The sequence below is a fragment of the Tenebrio molitor genome, chromosome 1 (assembly GCF_963966145.1).
Source record: "Tenebrio molitor chromosome 1, icTenMoli1.1, whole genome shotgun sequence".
NCBI classification, from domain to species: Eukaryota; Metazoa; Arthropoda; class Insecta; order Coleoptera; family Tenebrionidae; genus Tenebrio; species Tenebrio molitor.
The window spans coordinates 41,842,548-41,866,836 of NC_091046.1; the positions used below are offsets into that span (position 1 = coordinate 41,842,548).

Genomic DNA, 24,289 nt, shown 5'->3' on the forward strand with positions numbered 1-24,289 from the left:
AGATATGTTGTAATTGTGATAATAAATAAATATAAAAATTACTTTTACTTTTATGGCCGTCGTCAAGGCAACGGCTGCGAAATTCAATTTCGCGGCCTGTTGTGCGCACGCGAAGCGCTCATTTCGCGTACGGTTGCACACAAAAATATTTTTAGGTGCTTGTCAAAAACTATTTGCAATCAATAATACATATGTCGAAACTAGTGTTAAAATTTAGCAGTAAGAAAATAAGAAAAATCTGTCTTTAATGTGTTTTTCCATTTTTTTAGATATATGTTTTTTTTTTTTATAATTATGTATTGTATAATTTATCTAATTTTGTTACTAAATCGCTTTTAAAATAAAATAAACGTTTAAATTTTACGCAAATGTGAAACAAGCAGCGACAAAAATGTCTGGTGTACGAGGAAGTCTGACGCGTTAGCGCCAACCCCCCGACGAGGCAAACATCGACACGCAAAGAAAAATGCGAGCTTAATATGCTCGAACAACAGTGATCCGGCGTCGAGCTTTTCGTTCCGGACAGCTTCCTGAAGATTTATCTTGCCGGTTGCCTGTGGCGTCTCCCGAAGAATTTCCCACTGTCGTTATTAGAAAATAACTTTCGTTCCGCGAACTGTCGCGCATCCTACGATCCTTGATTCCGAATCGGAGAACGACGTCGTCTTGGTCGTGGAGTCGGCCCACGGGCCCTTTGTTAACTTGCGGATTCCTGACGAGTGGGCATCCGGGCGACCTTGATCAAAACCATTCAACGAGCCGAAGACTGCGGTTTCAGAGATAGCAGAGCAGGTGAACATCGTACGAATAAACTGTTACCATCGATTCGCTCCCAACAATTCCGACTGGATCCATTCAAAGCCGAATTATCTACCGAATACGTAAACAACCTCCTCCATCTGGAATTCCGAGGGGCGGCGGCGAACGTGCACACTTTTCCCCAGGACCAAATGGAATCCTGACGCGACTGTTTCGGTAATTAAACGAGAGCGACTCCGTCGTTAGCGAGATGACGTCCGCTCCTCTCCGACGAGTCCTGCTAAATAAACACATCTCGCTCCTCGAACGGTCCTTGCGCCGCACAGCAGGAATCCTCGTTGTAATAAAAGTCCACAATTTATTATGTTGGTTTGTTAAGTTTTCTCAACTGCTGCGGCGCCGTAATAACTTGACCCGTAAAGCTCGCTGCACTTGCAGGTAACGCGACAGCTTTATTGCTGCACTCCGCATAATCCTGACGACGTCTCCCAAGCTCGACTAATTTCAGTGTTGCTGGATCTTCCGCCAAATTGTGCCGATTCGACTGGTGCCACGTGTGCAAAAACTCCGAAATCTGGATGATCCAAGACATCCATCAAGATTAGTCCGAGTCGCTCCTGCAGGATCCGTATTTTTTCAGGCGGGACAAATCGCCCACCGCAGTCCATCCAAGTCCGATGTTTATTGAGGAAACATGAATCGGAAAAAGGTCACAGCGTCCACTTACCAGAACATGCGGAATTAGCGTCCTTCGTGGCGCGAATGTATAAATTGGCAGGAGCGACAGGCAGGAAATTATGATAAAAACTCCGGAGTCGCTTGCATAAGAGAATTAATGAAAATGTGAGAATTTTATTATCTCGCGGGATTATAGTGCTGTTGTCGTCCATTGTTATGGTACAATACACATCTCGACAAGGAAGCAATTTGGTATCAGATTACAAAACAGCTCGACCGGAATAAACGATGAAAATTTATTCGCGTGTTCAGGGTTAAGCCCACACTTGATTTAATTTACTTGGATGACTGATGGCCGGTCGTAACGGCACGACAACTCCTGGAGTCTCCTGAAAAGATGACACTTTCCCAGCTGTGGCAAAGGAGCCGTCGGTTCAGAACCCGTGTAATTATAACACCCATGTAAAACCGCGTAAAGTAAGTAATAGCATGTTAAGAAATTTACGAGCCTCTTAAGAAACTTAATAACAAAAACCGGCGCTTGATAATGCCGCATTAAAGTGTTCAAACAATAAACGAATCGGAATCTGCTGTTCGTGATACTCACCACTCTGACAGAATTAAGACCGCCGTGGCTTACCTGAAAAAAAAAATACGGATTAAATAAATTTCGCAATTGTCGAGAAAAACGGCGTTCGCACGTTGTAAGTACATTTTCTCGAGAAATTCGATATCGCACGAGAAAATAGAAGGAAAAATCCGGATTTTCCCATTGCTACAATTCCTGTATATACACAATATCCACTAAATCCTTGCATTTTCACGCTTCCCTGAACACCGGCAGCTTTTTAAATTCCCGTCCTGCCGAAGAGCCGCGGCTAATAGAAGGATTGCCACTCTCGGGAAAAAAACCCGAAAGGAAATTCGGCACGAACGTGCCGCAGAGACGCAAAAGCGCAGTCCTTCAGTAGGATGCAAGATGCAACAGCACCGTCGAGGGGCTTGGAATTGAAGCGGTTGAATTTGTATTTTCTCGTGCTGCCGGGGAAACACATAAAACGGTGAAATATGGCAACCGTGCCCGGGTCGAGATTGATATTTGGCTTGAGCCGAAGAAGTAGCGCCGATGAAGAGTCTCATTTTACTAATGCAAGACACGGAGCCGGTTTCACGGTTCAAAGAAACCGCGAGTTGTGACACGATTCGCCATCACCCAAATGCATCTATCTCGCAAGTGAAAAGTTGAATGCGTTTCCATGTTTGACTTGTGCGGTGACGCCATCACCCACCGAGCCACTAAGCTGGCACATTATTTGGCAAGATTAAATATGAATTAGCGTGGTGAGGTCGTTAGCCGCGACTGCAACGACTTTAATTAATATTAGACGTCTGTCTTTCGCCCTTAATTAAAGTTCGAGATCTATGAGTTAAACATTATAATCAGCCAGGTACAAGCGCACTTCTTGGGGCGTCAATTAACTAAGTACACCAATCTAATTTCGTCGTGATAATAAATTCGCTTTATCAGCGCTGGGACGCATCCCGCCATCTCAATAAAACAATCCCTCGTTGAACGTTTCCCGGTGCGTGTCTCACTTTTCCCGGCTGATCCGGACTTTTCCCGCCATTAAAAATCCGGGCGACGAAACGGATTCGCAACTGACCGGGCCATATTTCATGGCCGTGCACCCCGGAAGCCGTGCAGGTGGGTTGCGCAACGCATTCCGACATTTTCATATTTCCCGACGGTGGAGAAAGCTCCGAGGTACGATATTGCCGTCGTAGATTTGTTAAATTAAACTTCCGACAGGAAGAAACGCATCGGGGTGATGCAGGTTCTCGGTTGGAGACGCATCGATTGTCAGATCGCGGTCGTGTTCAACAACGTAAATTATGATTTGCGGTTGATCATTAGTTGATTTTCACCTGCGAGAAATCTCATTAATAACCGAAGGACGGAACAAAGCGGGCCCACGAACACGACTGAAAATCCTGCCCTTTCTTTGTACGAAGAACAATGGAGGCGCGCACCGACGGCGGTAATAAAGAGTAAATCACTCGGCGACATACGCGTTCAGGATTAAAAACCGTGTAAAACTGTTAAATATTCCGCACTTTTTCATTTATTCATAACGCTATCTGCATTGCCAGGTTTTAGTGGCGGCGAAACAAGGTACAGCTTTTATAACTCTTTTCAGTGATTTTAATTTTCGGTTACGATAAAGTCACGTTTTCATGACACGACATAAACTGGAGCAAACGAAATATAAAAATTGAAATTATGTATATCACTTCTTATCCGCACCTCCGTCGTTTCCTCGTCCTTATTAAAATACGAAACAAAGACCCGTCTGAAATTTGTAACGACCAAACTGCTCACAAATTATCGTTATGTACTCTTAATGGCGTTTTTAGTGCCGCCCTTATCAGTTTAATTTTCTGTTTGCTCAATATCAAGCGACGGTAATTATTTCATATTTTATTTTTCACATAAAAAGTTCATCCAAAGATGTCGTAAACTCCGCCGTTGGTTGACAGTTAACCTTGAAACGCCAAATGTATATTCCGGCAAAGGCTGCTTCTTAAGGGTGACCTTTTGGTCTATTGCAAAACAGTGCAGACGCCTACTGTTTAAAACTTTAACGTAAACATCAAATCAGATTTAAAAAAAAAACTATTTCCAGAAAAAAAAATGTCTATAATTTTTTGTTGATCTTTCCACGTAAGTATGTATTTTTCTTTTCGGAACTTCAGAAAGTAGAGCTATTTTGTTCCTTTGTTTCCAATTATTTGGGAGATAACTACGTACATACTACAGGGTGCGACAACATAACTTGCTTTTTTAAAAACGCAATAAAACTCAGTTTACCCATCAGAATTTTTTATTTTTTTTCTTCTATAATGTAAGTACATATCTATAGTTTTGTTTTACACAGTTTTAAAAATCGTGTCAGGTAGGTGACGCCCCTCATTGTCGATACACTGAATAAGCCGATTTATAGCTGCTGTGACTGGTTTTGTCACGCCACTGGAATATTTTGTCCACGCAGATTTCCCCCACCAAATGTCATATCTCAGACCGGCCTTACTCTAACAGAACAGAAAAGGAGACCTCGACGGCAAACGTACGCTCCCCAGTGTTCCAACGCATGATGGCAACTGACAGGGGTAGGGAACAAAACTGCCTGAATGGCGCGCATTTCAAAAAAGGAAGTTATGATGCCGCAGCTTGTATTAACAACTACAAACAGTAGCAAAATAAATTGTTTGTTGAAGCAACAGAAATATGTAGATACATATTGATAAAATGTTTGATTTAAATATTTACAGTGATGGAAAAACCAACTGCAAAAAATTAATTAGAATAATAATTGAATGGAAAATAATGTAATAGCCAAACGTATATGATACTTCTAGGAACTCTTGCTGTCCTTGTTAATAATCTAACTAATAAAACCGCACAATACTTTGTGTTATTGTTGTAGATACTTATGGACCATTCGTAAAAAATCAAAGGAAAAAGTGGAACTCATGACAGGTAACATTAGTCATTCTTTAAAAACAATCTGGCATGCAAATAAAAATTTTAAAACGAAAAGTGGTCCTTCAAAATGCAGAACTAAATACGATTGAACTCGTTTGGGATGAACTGAATCAACGTATACGTAAATAGGGTTACGTTGGAAAATTCTAGAGGAAGAAAATTATAATTCCTTAATTCACCTTCTTCAGAAGAATGTGTCTTTGCAAAAGTTATGTGGAACATAAAGATAAATAAAACCAATTACAAAACGAAAAGTGGGCTCCTCAGAATACAAAACTGGACACAACTGAACTTCCTTGGGATCGTGTTGTTCACGGTGTATTTAGTAGTGGTACTGTAGTAATGGTACAACTTACTTTGAAAGATTCTACAAAAGGAAAGTGATACAAGGAACATTAAAATAATTGTAAAACTTGAGCAAAGCTTTCAAAACTCTCATGAAGATCAAAACTGATTCCAGATAATTTCCTTAATCGCAAGCGTTGTTATTAACGTGGAACATCATTTTAACATTTTTCTCTTGAAAAATAATCCGTCATCCATTTTTTTAACAAATCATGTTCCACTTCACACTTCTCCGTTTACTTTCTTGATAATGAATCCAATTATGTGGATTTAACTTCTTCGAGGATATCTTAGGAAACGACCTCTTCAGAATCGCTTCCCGGAGTCCACTTTTCAAAAATTCTCTTGGTGAAAGTGCTTACTGATGGACTAATTTTGACAAAGTTTAAATTTTAAGGGTTCTTCTTTTAAATAAAAAGGTTGCAGAAAAAAAATATACCTACAGGGTGTTTTTTAAATGCTCGTACAAAAAAAAAATGGGTCATATGGAGATTCTCAAAAGTACAGAAAACCATTTTTTTTTTAATCTGTCCATGCACATTCTACCGGACAATGCTATTAACAAATATACAACAAAATGATTATTGTTGCTTGACAACCCCAATTACGTTTTTAATTACATATCTTTAATTCAGCAGCGTACTGACAATTTTAACCAAAATTTACTTTATTTTTATCACGAAAACGAAAAGACTTTTATAGGATAATTTTTTTGTGTATGTGTTTTACTCATCCCCATTTTACCAGTATTTTTGTACTATCATTTCAAAAACAACCTGTGTACACCTGGCATCAAGTATCATTTCCTGTCCACCTTTGTAGAAATAAGTGTAAAATGTGAATAACTATCATTTTGTCATCTCCACCTTACGCCAATTTTCTAAACTAATATCAACTTGTTTATGGTCATTAATGGATGTAACGGTTGAATAACCCTAAACCATCTATGAAATCTACTAAAATAAAAATATTATTGAAAAAATAACGTTTCCAAACCAATTGTACTTGACTGAAAAGCTCTGCAGGATAATTAAAAAAAAAAAACCTGATTCACAAAACTGTTTGTTTTTTTTTACATAAAATAACGAAACAAATGATCAAAAAGTAACAATAACAACGATACGGAAAATTACTTGAACCGGATTACGCACAAAAGAACGAAAAAAAAAACACATAGAAACTGAAGATTCTCGGTCAGTGCGCGCTTTCTTAAATTTTTATACCTACATTTTATGCAGACCAATTAATTTAATCCATATCGCATTTGACAGATTCTAATTAATAAATTAAAGTAATGAAAACATCACTGAAAGAACAGCTTTCACATTCGACGTACTAAAAGCGACTTTTTTCTTCTTGTTCCCTTGATGTTCCGATCTGTTCGGCGTGCACTTGACCGTTTAAATGACCACAATTCCTCTCAAGTTTGACGGTGGTAGTTAACTAAGCCGGTTGTAGAACTTGAAGGTTTTCCTAAGTACGCTACTGAATTAATTACCGTACAAAAGCTGTGCTTCTGTCATTACGGCGGAGCTTTAGGGCTTTCCGGAGCCCGATGACTTGATTAGTGGTCGGCCGCACTATCATTTTTGCTCCTGAAAAGGCAAACCACTCGACATTTCACCATTTTTAATGCACATTGGTTCGCATTAGTCCCACATCTACGCCCCCGCGAAAAAAAACGCTGCGTAATGCAGAGCGTTGCCAAATAGGTGGTCCGGCCTAAGGATTAATAAAGCAATTATTATAATTTATTGCCTAGTGCAAATAGGCATAGTATCGTAGTGAATAGGTGGGTGTACGTTGCTTGTTCAAATATTAGCTGTACATATAGCGAATCGGAAATATGCCCGGCCCGTTATGTACACGTAATCTGAAAATAATGTAATAGAGGAACTTGAACTTTGCTGAAACCGAAACGGAGGATTTATGGCTACTCCATTTAGATCCGAAGAGATAAAGAGTGTTCATTTTCACTATTATTTCGCGCTGTTCTCGTTTCAGATCGGACTGGTATTTAACTATTCTTAATTCGGAAGTCTGACAAAGCACGCCCGGTTAATGGAACAACAAACTTAATAAAAATTAAATGCCTTGTCTCATTTGCTCTAATCCCATTGGAGAGATTTACTGCGGCGAGTCGCTCTTTATGCACAAACGAACCTCGTTCGGCCTAAAATTCGCCATTCTGTGCGCGCAAAAATCAAAAATTATGCACGGGGCGACTCTCCCGTTTTATTATTCCTGAAAAACAACCGCTCCGCCTTCATAAATATTCCGCTCCTTTGCAGCGCCTTGTACGGCAAATTGGCTCAAATCGAGCAAAAAATCTAGGTGGAACTAATTAAAGTTTTCATCCATTACTTACGAGTACTTATCCATTACGTCGTAACACGGTTACTTTTGATAACGAATGCATGAAACTAGAAAGTAAGGAAAGCAAAATAAAACTCGGGCGTAATTTCGACTGATACTCCCAGTTTCACGAACAAAAGCGATTTGGAAGTTTCAGGAATATACCTGCCCCGTCTGGTCATAACAAATTTTAACTTTGTTCATTAAAATAAGTAGGTACGGCTTGATCCGATCCGGGAGGACCGCAAAGGAGAGACACCGCAACTTCCAATCGTCCCGATTTTGATAGAATTGGTCCTCTGCGGCATCACAGCATCAAGACCTGATTACTCGATTCCACATTTGATGCTGATGTTCGATTTAATTTAAATTTTTTATACTCCCAAACGACGATTTGTCTGCGACCTCCACTCGAAAATAATCAATATCTAACGGTTACCAAGCGGAGTTCTTACAATCCCGTTTATCCCAAAAACACAAATTGAAACATGAAATTGGAAAGCACCGGTGCCGAAAAAAGTGCAACAAAGGCGATCTCCTTCGATTGGAATTTGTGTACTTTTAATAAATCCTACACTTAGCTAATCCGCGATAAGCGGATTATCTAATACTCTGTGGTACAAAGATTATCTTAATTTATTCAGACAAAAATCCGGTTGTTAACAGCCGAAAGAGGTCCACACCGTTAATTATATCACACGTTCTTACTAATTCGTCAGGTGAAGCTGTCACAATGGTGTGCTCACGTGGGCAGTACCTCTGAACACTTCTATAGGTCACAGCTCGGTAGAAAGCGGTGGTATTTATCGGGAGTTGCCGGCACCATCGGGGTGGGTTTGAGCCATTCCTGCAAGCTTTCGCAACCGAGATTGTACTTCCTGAAAAGCACGTTTCTGAACACAATCGCTTCATTACCAACTAACTGTGCCAAATCATTATCTCATTGGAAAAAAACGTTGTACCGCTATCGGGTATCAAGCTGAGTACCTGCACCATGACTGGTACCGAGCTTGGTTGCTTCATTAGACGACACCGACCGCTGATTGTAATTATTAGAAAATGAAGACTCGTCCCACCTTAGGCACTGTTTGTTCTTGGCAGTGAAATTTTTTCGTTTGGCACAACGTACTTGAACGAATTTCCCTGGCAATGACCTGGCACATGAACGTAGTATGTATGCATTTTGTCACATCGCAATCCGACTGCTTTCACTGGAGCCGCTATCGCCTCCAATAAAACGCCTTATCTCAACTATTTCGAATAAATTTCGATGTGGGTAGGCCATTTTATTCAGTCGAGAACTTCCAGGCTAGTTCCTACACAAAGTAGATACTCCGGTATCGGCGCAGATAAATCCGAAGAGAGACATTCGAACAACCTCCAGAAGGAAGCGTCCGTAATTATACTAATTAATAACAATTTACCTTAGAAATTATCGTTATCTTGGCAACAAGATTTCTGGCAGCTCGTGAAATACAACCGGCGATAACAAACAAGAACAGAAAAAGAGAGTACTCGAGCTGAATTACGACATAACGTGTGAAAGCAATAATCGTGAAAAATAGGGGTCGTAAAGCGCGCAGGTTATTAAAGAAAATCCATTCCGACTAAACAGCCAAATCTATTAGGAAAATCCAGTTTGGACGACTTTTCCATTCGGCTTAGCGAGCGTTCGCCAAATTGGCTGCATTAATTTGACCAGGGCGTCCAAAAAGAAGAAACAAACAACAAAACGAAATAAGCCGCTTCAATTTGAATTAAACAATTTCTGAGCAATTAAATATGTAATCGCGTTAACCGTTCGGCGATGGCAAACATTTGCGCACACCAGAATTGTAATTAAATTACCTAGAAGTTGCCGTCCCGACCGGCCACACATAGACAAAACTGATTCGTGAGTGGAAAAATAGCTTCACCGTTAACCACGAAAAGGAATAATTTGAGCGCAAAATTGAGCCGCAATAAAAGCTCCGGTCAACGCCCCCCGCCAACTCCTCGAAAGAGTTAATTTTTAATTAAAACGTACGACTCGCAGGAGCTGTCACTCCTGCGCGTACCCTTCGAAAATAAACAGTTCGCGAGAGCCGCCCGTAAAATCATCGACCACATGTTCAAAATGAAGGTCGTCGACCGCAAAGGCCGGAGGAGAGGCTTGATTTTCCTGCGAAACCCAAAATCTCTCGATTTTGACCGGCAGGATGGGAACAAAGCGGCCTCGACGCCGAATCAGAAGGCTCAGCTCTGGACAAAGTGGAGGTGTGTCTTCGTTACATTTGATCGGGGCTGGGATGCCGACGCTGACAACTTTATTAAAATGAATGCCTCAATAAAGAAACGTCCTTATGGCGTGATGAGACCGGTCAGGCCGCATTTTACGCTCTCCGCGTCTCGGCTGCGAATTTAATTTAAGAAAAAAAAGCCAGGCAATCCCGAATTTATTCGCGAGTTAATCCTGCAACAACTCCGGAATCGCAGGAAGCCGCATCGAACTTGCAAACAGGAAGCGAGTTCAAGCTGGAGTTCGTGCATCGAAACTTGCACCTGCTCAGCTGACGAACGAACGAAAATGCTAATTTCGGTAATTTATTCCACATTTATGTAGATCAACGAAACCAACAATACGTCTTCGGCTTTCATCTCTTGCACCACGAAATGTGTCGACACCGAGCCAGATTCGGCTCATACATCTGACAATATGAGGAACCACCTCGTCGGGGCTAATTTTACGACTTGACGCACAAAGCTATAGGTATAGAGTTCGGTCCCGGTCTCTTCCTGCAAATCAAATCAAAAGAGGTGTAAAAACCGCAGAGCCGTATCTCGAATCATAAACGGAATATATTACGGCAACAAATCAGAGGACATGATGATAATCCTACGGCGAGATACATGGGGCGTCGTGGTGCACAACTCCTGATGGAATAGGTGCGGCTCGTCCTAATCTGCGTAATGCCGTCCATAAAACTAAGTGAAATTGTCGACAGCTGTTCGGAATAAATAACGAAACTCCAAGTCGGCATTATAATTTAAAATTGCGTTTTTGCTAACTAACGCAATTTAATTTCGACTTGATTAAAAGAATAAATCTCGGAGCGAGACAGTGCTCAGACTAGATCCCGAAAACAACAAACGCGGTAAACGCTCTGGGAACACCACCGCAGAATAAATTATCCTCGTCACCCCTTTCCACCGGCACCGTCTGGGTGGGAGGACACTTCCACCCCTCGACAATGCGAAAAAAATCTTTATTAAGACGACACCGCCCCCAGCGGTGCGTTCTTTTTTATAGGGGCAACTTGTCTGGCCCCTTAGGAAGCTGCTTGTATATGCATGAGGCACATGTGATTTGCATGGTTGCCGACATGCTGCAAAAATTTATTAAGGTTGTCAGCGATCTGGATGCGCAAATATAGGCGCTCTTTGTGCAGTCTAGACGAGAAAACGTGAGTGTTGGAGGCGATCCGAGTGTATAAAATGTATGAAATAACGTTGAGTTGTCGTTTTGGCGGAGAAGAGCAGACTGGGCGCAGTTACATGGAAATTACTGATTTATTATCTAGACATGCGTTGTTGCATGCTGGTACCTATCATTAAATGCCTCCTTTTACTCTTACACGGCTCGCCTGTGTGTGCGTGATAATCCCATTTTTATTATTTACACCCTTGCCATTATTATAACGATATTATCCACGGAAAATTTTACGACCACGACCGGTGGTCCGACCTCTTGAAAATTCCTCCTCGACGCGGTTCTTCACTTCTGTTTATCCAACGAGCACCGTCCGAACCGCTCTTCGTCGGAGACTTCGACGCCAGATCAGGCCAGAAGCTCGCCTCCAAAAATTGGTTCGTCGCGTCCAGTAGCTGCTGGTGCGATGCCAGACGACAATTCCATCGGTCCTTGTATGGGCAGGACGTATTTGGAGTCGCACACGCGAACGCGATTTGGTCGTTTTCGCTGCGACCCAGCACAAGGTAATAAATTATTTAATTTAATGGACGTTGTGCAATTCGTACGACCATTCTGTCGAGAAAGTGTCGTATAAAGATAACGGAGGGCAATAACGGCGAGATAAAGGTCCCGTCCGGCTCGGAAATCCACAAGGATCCAATATGCATATTGATCGCTCCTCGAAAAATATTCCGAATTTGTTTTGGTCGGCGTAAAACCATCTCTGTGAAATTGGGTCGGCGCAATTTCCCGGGGAATTTTTATTGTTTTACTCCGGAGACTGCGGCTCGGTAAAAGTTTTAACGGAATTAGGTGGAACCGCGCGATTATCAGTCACTTTTTGTTAGTGCCCAGCAACGATACATCTCGATAAAATCGCCGGCGCTTTCCCCCTAAACGGAGAAATTCCCCGCACAATGGACTTATTAAAATGACATTAAAGAGCACAATCGCGAAAACGAGAGCAGTTTCTTCGCTAATCGCCGGCTTAAAAAAATGTTGCGGTGCGCCAGATGTCCGTCCAACGAAAGTAAGTGGAGAAGAGGAGAGTCGTCGGATGTTGTTCCACTTGTCTCGATCGGGGGCGGTCACAACGACCCGCAATTAACGACCTCCGAACAAATCAGATTCCAAAACGACACTGATTCATTCCTGTCGGATCGAGTACATTAAACGAACACAATCCGCAGGACCGTCGACAATCATTAGTTAATGTACAGGAGAGTTTATGGACAGTTCCCGTCAAGTCAACTCGATAAATAATCCGGCTTTATTGCAGCAATCTGCTCTACGTTTACCGGATTTAATGCCGGAGTCGAGCCGAGATAACGTTTCAATTTTTAATCGTGCTCTCCAGCTGCTCCTGTTCCGGAGGCGGTGAGCGGACCTCTTCGTCAGGTGCACTTGCAAATTGACGGACCCGCGACGACACCCCGCAACAACCGGACTAATTCTGGGCGTCGCGTTTCCGGTTTGCAGGACCTAAATGGGAACAAATGTGCTCGGTGATCCGACACGATACTCGACAAAAACACGCAACTATGCAACAACGCTGCGATCCCGTTTTAATTCGACTGAAAAATAGCGTCCTGCAAACATAATCCTGGCAAATATTCACCGTTCGACAGCACGCTTAGCGCCCTTTGTTTCCAACGGCTGAATAAATTTGAAACGCTGCAGTTGTGCTGCTGCACCCCGGGGACGTTGACAAATCGGTGCGAATATTTTTCGGACGATTGCATATCCTGCATGATTAATTCCGAGGATAATTTCCGACAAATTGCTGCACTTTCTAGACGACAGTCGGGGCGCTTTTCCGAAGCAAATTTAATAAACTCGCGTTGAGCGTCTAGACAGACGATGGTGACACTATTAATCAAGCATAATTGGGTCAGTTAACCACATTACAAGATATCTTTTGACGTTAATTAAATATTTAATAACGACACTACGACCCTCGTTATTAATATTTTTCGCAACAAACGGCCCATTTGTCGGGGGCGATTTAATTAATCGCCAATAAACAGATCGCCCAGTCGTCGAGTTTGAGTGCGCTCTCCTTATACCTGGGGCATTTTAATATTGGTTTATTGTTATGGCGATGAGTCCGGCTTTATGCTTTACTGCGAAAGGTACATCAGATAACGTCATAAAAGTGATTACGATGCGTAAATAAAATGCACAACGGTCGGGGTTTTCGCGAGGTCATCCGCAATACATGACCGCTGTTATGACTTACGGCCGCTCGTATAATTTTTCCCATTCTCGTTATCTCGACTTTCCAGCTGTGAAATTTTTAATTATTATTACGAAACCACACGCGCTTTCAGATCTACACGATTTTCTGCAGGATTTTCACGGTGCCGGACCGCCGCCGCCGATCAATCAAATTTTTTTGAATTCACTACCTTCAAAATGACATTTCGCAACCGCATAGTAGTGCGCGAAATCGATGTTCGCGCACTACTGTGCGGTCGCAGGTCATTTTGAAGAACTAATGCGGGAAATCGACGTTCACGCACTAGTGCAAATGCTTTTTGAGCATCCTGAAAATAATTTCACTTGATAATAATAAAGTCTCCAATTGGGATGATGAAAATTTCAAAAGAGTGAAAATAAATCGCTATTAACTCGATTGACAGTTTGGTAATGGCATCGACAAGCGTCATCCTATTCACCAAGGGTATACGACAAATCAGACATAATGTTCGTTTCAAAAAATATTGTACAATGCGAGAAGACGTATTCGCCACATTCGCGCAAATGAAGCACTCGCTCCTTCGTCGCTCGTGCCTCAAATAATTCGCTCAGGCGCGAAAAATGTCTCTCTCGCACTCATTTCGTAAAAAATTATTTCCATCGCGTTCGAGATAAAGAAAAACAAAACGCGACAAAACGCGAAGTTTGTGCAAGACCGAACGTTGCTTTTTGTCGAACTTCCGTTTTCACTTGATTATTGCAAAAATATGCAAATGAGCGCGAAATGCGACCGCGTACCTGCTACAATTTCGTAAGGTGGTTTATCACAAAAGAGATAAAACGTTGCTAATTTATTACTCAATCTCCAGTACGAATCACGAAATTTTCATATTCGGACGGAAATTTTCTGGCGATGTTTGTAATGGTTCCGGGGTTAGTGACCCACTAGTCGCTCAAATAAATAAATAAATTACACGTGAAACGATCAAACGACTTGTCACGTGTCAACAACTGCACGTATCAACTTAAAAACTACAAATAAATTTATGCAATTTCTTAAGGCGAAATAATACAAACGCAAAAACGCATTGTGCTTGATTTTGTTTTGTGTGAACTTTACGTAACAGTTAAGAACCCGACAAAAACTCTTCATTATCTAGGTTATGTTTTCAAACTTTTAAATTAGCAATGCGTTACCAAGAAACTTTTCTGGTTGTGACAACGTAATTCCAACTTTTTTTTATTTTAATCGATTAAAATTGTTTACCTGTCGACTCGTTTTTAAATTCAAATTAATTAAAATTGCCATTTTATTAGCAATCTTTCCGAAATTATGTAATTTCGAATTTTTCGACCGGTTCTGCCAATACCTTGGCGAGAGCGGGTGGTGGATGGTTTCGGTTCCTGCAAGAGGTGATAATTTAGATGGTTAATTGGCGTCACCCGAAATGGTGCGATATCAAGGTCATCGGTGGCGTACGCAGTTAAATGTAAAATTTCACATTAAACCACATCATTAGAGCGACAAAAAATAATTAAGAACTCGTGCTCCTAGAATTTAATTAAAGCAAACAATTTCCATAACGAGCTCCGACTCCCAATAAGTTCAAACCAAAAATTCCGACAAAATAAGAAAGATAAAGCGGTCGATTTTTAACCAGTTTTCCCAGAATGTCCATAAAATGTGGTCACGACTGTTTTAATTGGACGGATCAGTTTTGGTCGAGGAAAAAATGTCCTGTGGAAGCAATTCCAAAGCAACAATTAGTAGCGAAACTTCACATTACTTGCAATTAGTGGAAGCGGGGGCTCCGCTAGGACCTGCGCTGTTCGTAGTGCACTGTCATAAAAACGCTTCGTTGTAATCGCTTCCTTTTCGAATCCTTGAAAGATACGTTTCCAAACTACAACCTCGTAAATTCCGGCAGAAAACGATTAACTGACGAATCCATTACGGGGCGTCCTTGTTCGGTGATATACCGTCCTAATTTGAAATTTTCAACAGGACCTATGGAACTTATCCACAATGAAAACAAACAAGTCGTTTCCTTGTCCCAGGAGCTAATCTAATTGTGCCCATTTCCTTTTACACGTTTAATTTCACAGTTCTTTTATCCTGGAAGGTTAATGAAGCCATTGTGTACAGAGATAATGCTCAATTTTCTCGATTCAATTTCACCCTGGAATTCCACCTGCAGGTTTCAGACAAAAGAGAAAAAAACCACCACGAAAGTGTGTCAGGTATGTGGACCGATGTCGATTCCAGGCGAACACATTTGATATTAACAATGTAAACATTCATAATGAGTGCTGGGTGGCGCAATCCTCGACATGGATAGACTCAAAGACACGATTTTCGCAACAGACCTCCTCGTTATTAAATGGCTCTTATACCTTGCCCAATATTCTATTAACTCGCCTAAATAATTGTTTATCTATCGGCTGGGGAGTTACTAAATTGGGTCTAACCAGTAATCCGGTAATTTCGTTGTTTAATTGGAATCACATCAAAACCGGATACACATTAGGGCCTCCCTTCCCTTCTTCCGAAGATTACGACGATCAGATACATCACAGAAAGGAGGGTGCTATCTTGACAATCCCGAGAGACGGGGGAGCTCTTCCCGGACACCTAGACTCACTTCGTCTTCTCCAACAGTCGATAACCGTTATTTATTGGCGTCTTTGTTTGGTCCCGGGGCGGCGCATTACGGGCCTCTCCCTTTCGCGGATGCAGGAAGCGAGAACGTTCGAAAAGTGTTTGCATTACAAATCAAATTATAAAAGCCGTTAATTGTTATGCACGTCGGTCGAGGAGAGACGTGGGTTGGTGAAAAGGCGCCAACCATTTACATACTGTTGCTGGACCGTTCAGAAACAAAGGTGTGAACGATACTCCGCAAAAATCAACTCGCTAATTGCCGTTACGGCGAAGATGAGGCGGAGGGATGACAGCTGGAGGAGGTTTAATGGACCGATCTAATTCACCAACAAAGCAAACAATGAACTCTCGCCGAATCGACAAGTTTTATAAACAAAGCCCATCAACTTCAGAATTCTGTCGTATTATGACGAAACTTCCAGCTCGGTTCGACTAAACGATGCTAGGATTTACGTATTTTGTGCCCCTTCGCCCTAATCTTCTTTTAATAGTTGGCTCAAGTTGCAACTTCGGAATTTGTCACACAGAGGTAACAATGTACCTGGGGCGAAATTGATTTCGATCTATCGCCTACTTCCTGCAGCTGACACTGGCCTACACAAGCGGTGAGGAATGGTATAATCCTTTATTGCTGCTGCACCTCGTGTTGTAAAGCGCGTCATTAAAATACACATCGAAGGGTGGATTGTAAAAAAATCAAAGAAAGATTTCTATTGCGTCTCCGTTCCACAATCCTCTCTTGAATAAAGCGTTTCGGTTTCAACAAAGAACATGGTACTCTTTCAAGATTTCAGGTTTCTTTTGTTATTTAAATCCAAGAGACTGTAGTAACCAGATGTTATCTTTCCATCTTTCAAGACCTGTTCTAATCAGAATTTAATACGAGAGCCATTAATGCAACCCCTCCTACCGCAGACTTAAATTTTGATGAAACTTTGTACTTTCCTGCTTTCGTTAGACATTGCGCGATCTTCCATTTTAAGTAATTCCCTGCAGTAATTTTCCCGATATTACTTTCAGCTTTTCTTTTCGCGCTTTCCAAATTAAGCAAAATTTCAATTTCTCCTTAAATAAATTTAAACTTATTAAAGAATAAAGTACATAAATATTGGAGTTTTTGCCCTTGCATTTCCCTCTACTTTCTCTTGTGCTTAATTTCCTATTTCCAACTCTATCCGTCGAAGACTAGCGTGATTACATTAAAATACCTCAGAAAGACAGATCTTTATTTCTTTACATTAAAAAAATGTCAACTTCAACGAAGACACTGGTACTTTCAAGATGTCAAATATTACTTTTGCAATTCAAATCCCAACTACGCTACTATACAGTTGTGGATACTATTTATTCCTCTACTCTCTCTTTTTAGTTTTCTCTTTTTTAATTAGAAAAAGAAATGCTCCTCGTCTTTCAAAAAATGTCCACATGTTGAAAGTTATGATTATGAGTTTGGTACTTGCAAGAGTATTTCTTCCAATAGTACTTTTCACATTTCTTCCCACATCTTCTTAATCCTCTTTCAGGATTTCAAATGTTTCCTTTGACCAAACTTCTTTTCAACCAAATGTTATCGCTTCATGATTTACTTTCTTCTAAAAAGCATTCGATTGGTATACGTGTTGGATTTTCTCATGGGCTATGAGTCATATCTGCGCAAACGACGGATATCGGTCTCAACTAGGCGCTACAAACCGACCGGAAAACATCGTCATTCGTTACGTTAGTGTCGTCTCTCTCTCGTCTATTTGCATGTAAAGTAGTAGACGTTTTCGGTTTTCATTTACTGATGTTTCACTGGTTTATCGCTCCGCCTTCGCGCAGATATTTCCAAGGTCACAGCCCAGGAGAAAATCCAATATTTCTACCAATTTCTTCATTCAAAGCCTCGGTACTTTACTGTACTTAGTACCAACCACTTTTAGAACTGAATTTCATACTTACATGTAATTAATTTTATAAAAGTTTTTTTTTTAATTTCTTATACATATCTACAAATTTACCGAACAAGAAATGGTACTCTTTCAAGTTTTAAGATATGTATATCTTTTTACTGACATTTAACAAACTTAGATGACACGCAAATTTTATTCGTTCGTTTTCTTACAATTATAGAAAAATCACTTGACATAATACCAACTTCTTCTTTCAGAAAAATCACAATTTGTTACTTTTGCCATGCACTGCCCGGTTTACACTTTTTCAAGTACCTGCATCGATAAATACTTCCAAATTGCTTTTACCAATTCTTCACACCTGCTTGTACGTTCCATACCCCTCATTCAAAAGGTCAAAGTTCAACTTTTTTCTTAGATAAACTTAGTTTTACGCTTACTTTTCTCTTGACGTTTTCCATAAATTTTAAATGCCATACAATTTTCACTCTTTCAAATTTCATCTTTCACAACCTGGTATTGGGTAAAATCCACATCAAAAGAAGTTTGTTACAAAAGCCAAAGAAAGGCTTCTATCGCTACTCCTGGGCCGTTAAAAAAAAGTGAATTTCAACAAAGAAACAATACTCTTTTTTAAACGATGTCAAGTATTTCCCCTGTTATTCAAATCCAACCAGAAAATTGTACAACTGTCCTCTTCACAACAGGACTAATTTAACTAAACACTCTGCTGGTAGTAACTCGTTTCACACATGGCTGAAAATGTAGCAGGTCCACATTTTCCTTTTTAAGCAAGTCAAATCTTGTGTAATTTCTCCGATATTGCGTTTACCTTCCTTCCACGCCTGCTCCCGAATACCATATTATTCAATTTGGTAAAAGTTCAAAGTTCATTTTTTCTTACATAAATTTAGATTTATCAAAGAACGAGGTGCGTCGGAGTTCTCGTTGGCCGTTTGTCACCATCTTATAAAAACAATAAAAAATTCCCAACCCTCACTATACTCCACGTGTCCTATTTTTATTTGTCTCGCCCGCAACAATTTTTATCGAAACTGCTGCAAGAATTTTGTTATAAATTTCCTCCCCGTCACTAATTCCGTATTCCCATCCCGACCTTTTGGTCATGATTTATTCAACAAAATTTTTTGCCTGATTTCTAGTCTCATAATGCCCTTCACCTCTCTAGACAAAAATATTTCAATTTACATTTGTTCGCGTTTCAAATTTCTTTTCTTCGTGACTGTTTCGTTTTTTTGCCACTTACGTGGCCCACCTTTACGACACACTCTAAAAAAAAATTAAACTCGGGAGGAGTTGTTGCAATCGAACAAAGGATTTCTAAAGAAATATCGAAATTTTTATTGTGTCTCCTCCACACAAAATTACATTTCGCCAAAACGTTCTTCGTTTCGTTTCTTGCAGCTTATTATTCAACGTCACAATTGGTTAAATGCGAAATGAAATTACGACAGGACTAGACGGGACAAAAAGCAAAGACAGAGACAATGGCACGTCTAATTAGAAAAGTGTTTTGTCCTTGATCAGATAATTGAAAATGGTGTCAATTAAATGCTAAACACGGGCGATTATGCAACGAAAAAGGACGATTCTTAATGTGAACGAACGTAACAAATTTGCACATAATCAATTTTTATAGGAATAATTGATCGTTAACATTAATGAGGAACTGCACACGCCGAAAGAATTAATTCGAGACCAGGTAGGCCGCGTTTAGCAACTCCTCTCTGCAAGAGATGAATTAACATCGTAATTAGACTCGGTGTATTCCAGATTATGTCGCAACCTCACCAACGGAATAAAAGAATTCGTGACGAACTCGACTCCGCCTCGATGAGATTACACAATTTTTGCATTTTTCGTGTCGTTACGAACGGCCGTGCACAAAAGGCGAACCGAAAAAGAAACCAGAGCCTGTAAATATGGATTTGGTAAAGAGAAGAAAAAAATGTGGGACAATACAAGCGTCGACTAAAAATGGAAATCACTATCATTTGTTGGCCGCACAAACGACAAAAACCAAAATTTATACCCTTTCCGTGCGACAAAAAGGTTCACACGTTATAATACATGAAACCGTCATCGCATTCCATTAATCTCCAACATTCGTAGCAAACACAAAACGAAAAACGTATAATGAACGACGCCACCCAAATGAAGTGTGATAAACCCAATTCCGAGTTAATTGAGGAAGTAAAAATGGAAATGAAGAATATAAAAAGCTCCGCCAGAAACAAAAAACGAAAGACCAAAAACCATTTCGCACGGTCGTATCGCCGCTTTCCGTGTTGTAATGCGATTATATTTCAGCCGATACGCGGAAAACGATGATGGTTTTTCGTCCTTTTGGGAGGAGACTTCCCGGTGCAGCAACACACGTCGGATTAAAAGTCTGGATGTGAAATTTAATAAGGGGGAAATTAACTCCACTCGGATTTAATAAGGCGCTTCTGGCTCCGAACTTTCCCGAATTCTCCAAAATCAACAATCTTCTTCCACACGACGTTGTTTACCTGGGGTATCACGTTCAAGACCTAATTAACTCCTGTCGCGCCGAGGCGACACCACCCACGATCATTTTTGTTGGCAAAACGCGATTGGGGTGAGACTGATCAATTTAGAGGTTGGAAAATATGCACTAAAAAATGGCCAAAATATGCATGCAAGTATGCACTAAAAAGAGAGAAAATATGTATTTATATATGCATTTATGCATTGAAATATGCCGTTAATTGGTCTTTTTCGCTGATCACACACGATAAAAATCAAAACAGTTTCTTGTTATTTATATATTTACATATGTTTATTTACAAACTTAAACGTAATTATTAATTAGTAATTAATATACACAATATAAACTAACAACAGTTTTATTACTTTAATGTTATAATAATTTAATAATTAATACATACATTTAATTTTAATTTATAAACATTAGTCACTATTCCTATTGAAACAATAAATTACTAAATATTTCTCTATATTATCAACTGTTAGAGATTGTCTGCGGTCACTTAAAATATATTTGTAAGTCGAAAATACTCTTTCAACATCGCAAGATGTTATAGGAGCGAATTTAAATTTGCTGATGAAATGTGGTTCCAAATCTAACTCAGTTGAAAAGTTACCATTTATAACCTCACTAATTTCGTTTAATTTTTGAAAGCCCACATTTTTTTCTATAATGGAACAAAACTTATTTTTTACATTAACTGACCCCTCTAATTTAGAAATTTTTTCTTTTGTTCCATTTACAATAGAAATAGATTTATGCAATGAATCGCCTTTAGTTTCTAAATTTGTTATTGCATCTGCAATACAAACAAAATTACTTTGAATATATGCTAATTGATTCCTGAGGGGAATTTTTCACTGCTTGATTATTTGTAAACAACTGTTGAACCAATGTGTTGGGGGTTTGCTTCTTTTCCTTATGAATTTTAGTTCCCAAATGTTGATCCACTTGAAACTTTTTATCGCAAGTAATCTGTGAAAAACATAAAAAATTACCATTTTTTTTTGGATAAAAAGGAACTATAAATATTAAAGAATATTTGTATTGTTGTTGAATAAAATTATATTATGTATAAAATAATGGTAAACTTACCCTTTTTTCACAGACGGTGCAAAAAATATGACACGAGTCAATTATTTTCAAGTAATTTCTGTCGGCGATCCATCTCTTTAGTAGGTTGTTTTTGTCTGTTACTTGCTTCGGCATTTTAGCACTCTTGGTAAACTAACGCGTTTGAATGAACGGTAAGAACTGAAGAAAATTTCAAAGTGTGAGAATTATTTATCTGATAGTTATTCCACCTTTCCAGAAAATGGCAAAACAGTTAGGTGAAAGGCACTTAAAACCCTCATTTTTCGAAATAATTAACCGCATGGGGTAAATTCGAGTGCGAGACAATTCGACCCTTGTTCGAAGAAACTCTTCTCTTGGAAAAACTACCTCTGTCGTTCTGGGAAGCAATTTACCTAAGTTTACCTGTAAAGATTTAGACGTTCTTCTACCTGCATAAATACGAAATGGAAACATCCCTTTGGTAAATTTCGGAAAAAAGAGACAAAAACGCCTTGAATATGCAGCAATTTATATTACATATGCATTTATAAAAAACAGAGAAAATATGCATCTATGCACTTAATATGCATTTTGCATCTTTTCCAACCTCTACGTGATCATTTTCGTAATTGGAGATTTCCAATTCCGGACGAGTTTCACCCCCTCCGGAAAAAAATTCACTGAAATGGAGCTGCCGGCTGGACCGGCGCGGCGAAGACAATTTTATTCGGGAGTGTATTTCATTCGACATCAAATTCATCGACTTCCTATGGCCGCAATATGTCAACGTAGAACCTCGATTGTTATTTACGTGTGTTTTTATTTCCCTCGCGGTCTATTCAAAAAAACGTCAGATATGTTATTTCGTCCCGATGCATTCGACATTATTTAAGAAAACGAGTCGACCTTGCTTATCCAGATTTTACATTTTTGCGCGGACCGGCCCATAAAATCAACAATAAATAAAAGTGACGCATAACTTAGACCCCGCAATTACCACGTTCGCTCCCAAAAAATAAAAAATCGCTTTGGAGTCCGCACAAAACTGCAAAGATTACGTCCACTTCATTAACAGAACTGCGGTGCGATCCTTATCGAGATCGAAAAAGCGAAATTGTTTCGTTGCAAAATGTTTAAGTAATGTTTTTACATGAGTTGATGGGTGTGCTTCAAAAAAGCGCACTACAAAAGTTTGTGTTGCTTAAGCGGGTTTTTTTCGTCGTGGATATTTGGTACACATTTGCTTTCTTAAATGTGATTGATCGGGTGTTTGGTGCTGTTGCAATAATTGCATTCGTAAGGACGAAACACTTTTTCAACAAGTTAATGCGCAACCCGACACGACAATGGTTACGACATACTGTTTAGAAGAAACTAATGTTAATGTTTCCTTGTCAGTTTGTCGCCTAAAACAAATGGAATGTGGTTGGTGTACAACGTTGATTAATTCATTCCTTCCTGCCTACAACTTCTTCGGGTCCACATGCAAGATATCTGGGTCCAGGGACTGACACTGACCAAAAATAGAAAATGCATAAAACGTTTCCTATGTTTCTTATTTTTACATAAATATTTAATAAATTTATAAATACTCGTATCTTTAACTGTTTTTATAAATTATAAAAAATATTCATTTACTCTCACTTTTAACTGCTTCCAAACCACATCTGCTACTGTTACTTTTCTTTATTTTTGATTATTTCTCTTTGTCATTTATACCGCGAATCAGCACGAAAAGTTCGGATGGATTTATTTCTGACGTCGTTAATGTTACAAATGTTGAAATTTTAAGATGACAGTCAGCTCATACGAAATAGTTAGAGTACGGTAGGGATATTTTACAGCGCGAAAACTAGGTTTCAGGCACGAGGCGAAGCCGAGAAAACTCATCACGCTTTTTCCAGATATGCAGGTGTCCCTAAAAAAGAAGACGACAATTTTAATTATCTATGCACCAGATTAACTGGTTGTGAATAGGCTACAAGATGGTCTACTAAATTCACGTATAGCCCTAAGGGCTTCAAGGTTAAACTGTCAAAAAAAAATTCAACACATACCTACTTTTTTTTAATTCTGATAGAGATTTTTATTCTGAAAACAACAATGTATCACAAGTATAACCTCGTATAAAAAAAATAACACTAACTTTTGAAACAAATGATGAGCACCAAGGGAGAAGCTATCAAAATGCATTGCGTTTTTTTGTATTTTTGTTATGTAAGTGTATACTTGTGATACATTGTTGTTTTCAGAATAAAAATCTCTATCAGAATAATTTTTAAAAAAGTATGTGTTCGCATTTGAAAAAAAATATTTTGACAGTTTACCATTGAAGCCCTTGGGGTTATACATAAATTTATTAGGCCCTTTTCTAGCCTATTCGCAACCATTTATGTAATTTGGTGTATAAATATGTAGTTAAAATCCTCCTATAAATAAGGGAGTTATGGACTCGTCTTCTTTTTTGGGGACACCCTGTATATTTATTAAACAAGATGTGGTCTTTCATAATGCGTCACTAATCCTATTAAAATGCAGGGTGACTGGTGAGGCAAAGTGAGGGCACCAGAAATAAATGCATCCGAACTTTTCACGGGAACACCCGGTATATATAGTAACATCAATTTTAATTTCTTTTTAAACATTTCAAGTCGCTTAGTTTTTATTTATTTCTGTTTTGAGAGTAGAACGGATTTTTTATTGACTTAATTAATAAAGCAATCGTCTAGTTTTATTCTTTTAAAACGACAAATTTTCACTGGATCACAGATTTCAAGAAGTATTGAAATTGTGAGAAAGAGTAATTTTCCTGAAC

The 24,289-nt window shown here is 39.4% G+C and overlaps 1 protein-coding gene and 1 long non-coding RNA gene across 3 annotated transcripts in view; both read right to left on the minus strand.

The window, feature by feature from the left end:
- DIP2 (disco-interacting protein 2) overlaps positions 1–24,289 on the minus strand; it is a 142,839-nt gene that overhangs the window by 104,567 nt on the left and 13,983 nt on the right. The window lies entirely within an intron of this gene.
- LOC138139235 (uncharacterized) lies at positions 14,069–22,113 on the minus strand. 2 transcript variants are annotated; one of them, XR_011162250.1, is made up of 3 exons: positions 21,723–22,113; positions 21,514–21,672; positions 14,069–21,393 (listed from the first exon to the last, which is right to left on the minus strand). It is a non-coding gene; the product is annotated as an uncharacterized lncRNA (long non-coding RNA). The 2 variants fall into 2 exon arrangements; XR_011162249.1 differs by having other exon boundaries at positions 14,069–21,336; positions 21,723–22,110.